Below are 5,707 nucleotides of genomic sequence, written 5' to 3'. Positions count from 1 at the left end.
ACCAGAAGGAGAAGTATAGTGATCGCTAACAATACAGCGAGCAAGAATAAAATATGTAAAAATCAAACCAGGCAGTCCAGTGTCGGTGAAAAAAGGAGCAGAGGGTCGGCGCGGTGCCGCCGGCCACCAACAAAACCAAAAATCAAGCATGTGCAGGATGCGCATAGATAAGTCATTTAAGATTATTTTCCTTTATATAAGCAGAATTAACTGAACCTATCCATGAGAGGAATAGGAAATTTGATCCGGTACGGAATTGTATGGATATTGTACGTGGCGAGTCCACGTACAAGCGGATTCTCGTGTTCGGCGCAACGGAACCTATCAACGAAGCCCTTGATGTGCTCCGCCAGGAGTGGGACTCGCGTCCTGTCGTGAATATACACAGTCCCGGTTCTCTGCGGGAGACCCAGTATCACCTTGAGGACCCTGTTTTGCATCCTCTGTATGATTTTCTTCTGGCGAGCAGAAATGCAATCCCAGTACACCAACATTCCATAAGTTAACACAGGCCTGATGCACATTTTGTAAATGGTGACACGAACCCTCTCCGCAAGCAACGAGGAGGGAGCAAGATGAGGTCTAAGAAAGCCAGCGACCTTAATCATTTTTGTGATACGGTCCCTGATCGCGGGCAGCCAATTGAGCTTGTGATCGAGTACAACTCCGAGATAGGTGATTTTATTTGACCAGTGAACTTCGAGTCCACCCACGGTCAGCTCAGGAGCGTGTATCCAGCGATTTCTCGAGAAAATAATAGCCTCAGTTTTAGAGGCATTTACCAGTAACTTCCAGTTACTAAAGAACAGGAGAACTTTATCCAAAAATGCCTGAAGAAGGCAACATGCCAAAACTTCCCTCCTCGATGTGCACAGAAGGGCCGTGTCATCCGCGTAAAGGGCCAAAACGCAGCGACCATCCTCTGATAAAGGGATGTCATTAATGTAAATGTTAAAAAGCACAGGACCCAAGATGGAGCCCTGTGGAACACCGGCAGAAACATCTCGCTGCGACGACGAGACTCCGTCAACTCTGACGAAGAAAACACGGTCTTTCAAGTAGTTGTGTAAAAGCAAAATAATTGATTTGCTAAAGCCGAAAATATGAAGTTTAAATAAAAGGCCGTGATGCCAGACCGAATCGAATGCTTTGGCCAAATCAAGTAGCACCATGGCTGTGCTGTGCCTGACGTTGAAACCGCTCGTAATAATTTGCGAAAGCCTAGCAATTTGTTGGATGGTAGAATGAGCTCGCCTGAAGCCGAACTGTTCATTAATTATAATATGATGCTTATTTAGATGTTCATTTACTGCATCATGGATAAATGTCTCAAGGACTTTACCCGCAATGGGTAAGAGACTAATAGGCCTATAGCTAGCAGCGAGCTCTTTGGGTTTGCCATTTTTGTGGATCGGAGAAACTCTGGCAACTTTCCAGGCCGCTGGGAAATATGCATTCGTTAAACAGTATTTAAATATGTAGTAAAATTGACAGCAGACTTTGAAAGAGGCATTTTTCAACATCATTGACGTAATCCCGTCGTCGCCCGGAGCCTTACGGTTACCCAGAGCCCTAAAGCGATACCGGATCTCCCGCGGGGAGAGCTCACCGAGGAGCTCGGAATCGGAACTGGTATCCAAGGAAAAAGAGGTCATATTGTTGATAAACGCATCAACCATCGGTTGATGCGGAGATGAAAGCCTAGAGGCGTCCGAGTAAACGGATTCGAATTGATCTGCTATCAGTTCGGCCTTGCCCCGAGCATCCAGGATCTCCCGCCCGTCGTGCTTGAAAATTGGGAACTTTCCGCGGTTGAATTTACCGGCAAGCGAGTGGTACACCGGCCAAAATGTAGGTGATGCTTTGGTAAAGGAGGCTAATTTACTCCGCCACTCCTTGTTTCTCAAATGAGAGATTTGCCGACGAATACCTCTGTTCAGATCGTCAATGATAAAGCCAAAAGCATTAATGCCGATACACTGAGTCAACTTCCTGATTCGGCGCCTACGCCTAATCAACGCGACCAGGTAATCATCATTACAGAGGAACCCGTGTCTCTCAGATGAGGTATTAACTCTGGTAGTGGCCTTTCTTAATGATGAGAGCATGAGTTCATTCAGTTGCTCGATGCAGGTGTCAACCTCGTTCGCGTTTACAAATTTTGTACTAATGTGAAAAGAGTTGGTGAACTTCTCATAGTTTCCCCAGTCAATTTTGCGGTCAATACCAACATTAAATTTGTCCCTGACAGCTACGAGCACGACAGGCGAGTGGTCAGAGGGGCCAGGGTCAAGGGCCGAACAATCGAAGGCCAGGTCTACAGAAGATAAGAAAATATCGAGAGTGGAGGGTCTACTACCCACCACTCTCCTAGTGAAGCCCTCAGGGTGAATTATGTCAAAAGTATTATTGGTGAAATATTTGTAAATAACATTCCCCCTTTGATTGGCCATGTAATTGTTCCAAAGTTTGTGCTTGGCATTGAAATCACCGCCAACTAGGAAGGGAGAACCCTGCCCGCAGATGATGTCCATCATATGGTGATCCAACGAATTTGAACAAGGAGGAACGTATACCACCCCAATGTATACTTTAGGAGCAGCAAGCCGTACAAAGAGGATGTCGAGGCACGCTGCCGGGGCAGTCACGACATTGGCGTAAGAAATATCTTTATGAAGCAGAATGGCCACTCCGCCTCCTCTGCCTCCGACACGATCGCAGCGAACCGTTACAAAATCAGGAATACCGACGGCATCGCGAGGTGTTAACCAAGTTTCGGTTAACAGGATGATATCCGGTTGCACCCTGGCAGCCAGGAGCAGAAGTTCATTCCGGTTTCTCGTGAATGAGCGAATGTTCCAAAGAACAATTTTTGGAAAAGCCGGAGCAGCCATTTAATCCAACTGATTCATGACTTGAACGAAGACGCGGAATTTCTCCGCGTTAGTGCGGCAGGATCGTAACTGCGCGTTAAGGTTTCTTACTAACCCAAGCATGAAGTCGACATCTACCAAGGAGTGAAGCGTTCGGATTTCGTCGAATAACGCGAAAGCACTGTCCCCCGCAGCCTCACGCGGAGGTGCCTGATCACCCCTAACGGCGTCCGCGAACGAGCGATTATTAAAATTACGCGATCTGGGATCTAAATTAATTCCAGGGAGCCTACTATTTTCTGCATAACCCGGAGCAAAAGGCACAGCCCTACCACCGACTCGCGTAGGGGGCAGGGGAGGACCAAAACGATCATCGGTAATTTTGGGGGCAACAGCTCTGTCTCTGGCGACTTTCCCCCTATCCCTGTACGCTAGATAGTCTAGCAGAGCTGGACACTCGGAGTAATTTGCAGTGTGTCCTCCACCACAGTTGGCGCAGGTCGGCGCCTCCTCCATAGGTTTTACACAAGTGGAAGTGTGATGCCCTTTTCCACATTTGACACACCTTGGCTGCACGTTGCAATTCGTGGCCGCGTGGCCAAACTTTTGACAACGGAAGCACTGTGTGTAGTTCTTCTGGGAAAAATACTTATCCCAGTAGACCCTGATGCGGAATAGATACCCGATCTGATTGACGCGATTTAACGAGGTACCCGGAGGGAAGTTGACTCTATAAACTTGTCTATTCCCATTGTTTCCGATAACGGAACACGAGATGGGCTCCAGTCCATGAAGCTTGATTTCATTGATTACTTCGTCGATCGGCGTGGCCGGGAGGCCGCGGAGAACAGTGCTAAGCAAACGCTCCGAACTTTTACTATAAGTGAAATATTGAAGGTTTTTTTCCTTTAAAAATTCAATAAAGGTATCATACGCCTCCATCGTATTGAACACAACCCGTATTCCCGACCTGAGAAGCTTGGTTTTGAACGTGTCGCCACACAGAGCGAGCATCTCCTTTTGAAATTGATGCGCCGAGCACGAAAACCGCGTGACATAAACCGGAGGAATCTTGGAGGAGACCCTCCCGCCCCGCACCTCACCGGGCGCATCGCGCGCATCGCCGGCATCGCCGAGATCGTCGCGAATTGATTTCCCAACCTTGGATTTGAAATCGGTAATCTGAACGGTTTTTTCCGGATTCGCGGTTTTGTTCGAAGCAGTATTTTTCATATTGTTATTTCCCTGATTAATTTCAGGATCGAAAATATTCGCAAGGAGCGCGAAGCGATTCGACGTCTTAACCGTCGGAACGTCGTCCATCTTGACGTTAGAAATGACTCGCGGAACGGGACGAGGCACGCCCCGAGCCACGTTGTCGGCCATCTTGTCTATTTGAACATTCGCGTTCGCGATAACCGTATTATTATTATCTAAATTATTATTCTCGTTAGGAATTCGTTTCACAAAACCCGATCTGTTTGAAACGTCCGATTCGGGGATACAATAATTACTAGTATCGTGAAATCCGGCCAATCTTTCGGCAGATACGTTAATTAAACGCGGAACTTTCGAGCACACTCCCGAGTTACGCGAACTGTTACTGTTACTGTTGCGAGAATTTACCGAATCGACGGATGCCAGCGATCGCACCGGCGAGGCCGGGGCGAGGTCGAGCCTGGGCTCCGAATTCGCGATAAATGAAATAGCACTGTTTAAGGATCTTGGACTCACCGTTCTATCTTCTGAACCACCGCGTGGGACCGGTGACACCGAGCCGCTCCTCCTATGCCCTTGCGATACGGCAGTATCGCTCAGATATCCCCTTTCAGGAGAGGTGGATAATTTGGAAAATTGCACCTCACTAACAAGATGCCCGGAGTTCTTTACAGATTTGCTTAATGCCGCACTGCTCCCTTGAAGGGCCTTGGAAACCGTGATAGCCAGTTCAGGAAGTCTGGCTCTCCTTGTGGCCATAGGCCGCTTACGACAGCGGCCTGCACTGATCAATTTTTCGTAAAAATCCCCTGATTCACTCACTGTATTAAAAGGGAATAATCACATTATGAGAAAAGGAATATTAAAATCGTTAAGATTTGAAAAAGATTCGAAAGTACGGCGTAGATCGTTAGCACACTTTTTTTAAGCTACGTCCTAGCAAGGACACCGAAAGTAAAGAAAGAAAACAAAACACGTCCGTACGGCACAAGAGCCACATGGGAAGTGCCTGAATCGATATACAAGTCCTCGTCACCAAACGTAGATGTTCCGAGTGTGGCCGAGAAGAGAGTCCTTTCAAATTTCTTAGCGTTGGAGCTGTTGTTCGAGTGGTCTTCCTTCTTATGTTTCTTCAATAAACGACAATGAGGTCTGATGTGCCCCGGCTTCTTGCAATGATGACAAATCAATTGCTTCTGCTGCAACGGTTTCTTCTGCTCCTCGCTTGTAGAAGTACCTCTTAATTGTTTTTGATTTGCGACAAATGCAGTGTCACCTGACGTAGTAATATCAACGAATGACTTTAATGAGTTTTCTTGTAGTAGACGATTTTTCACATATTCAGTTGTGATTTTTTCTTGAGTAGCCTCAATGCCCATGACTAAAGGTCCATATTCTGTTGGCAATCCACCCAACGTCACAATTGCAGCTTCCTCATCGTCAACTTTGTGGCCCACGTCTTCCAGCTGTAGCACTAGAGACAGCACACCGTTCACGTATTCTGCCATATTTGCAAAATCTTCCATTTTTATTCTCATCAGTCTTCTTATAAGATTAATTCGTCTACTAACTTCTTTGTTAGCGAAAGCACTTTGTAGATTCGTCCAGGCTTCTTT

This window comes from Ceratina calcarata, unplaced genomic scaffold, assembly GCF_001652005.2.
Source record: "Ceratina calcarata isolate Rehan_Ccalc_2016 unplaced genomic scaffold, ASM165200v1 scaffold125.2, whole genome shotgun sequence".
Lineage (NCBI taxonomy): Eukaryota > Metazoa > Arthropoda > Insecta > Hymenoptera > Apidae > Ceratina > Ceratina calcarata.
The sequence above is the reverse complement of the archived record's forward strand: the minus strand, read 5'-3'. Positions refer to the sequence as shown.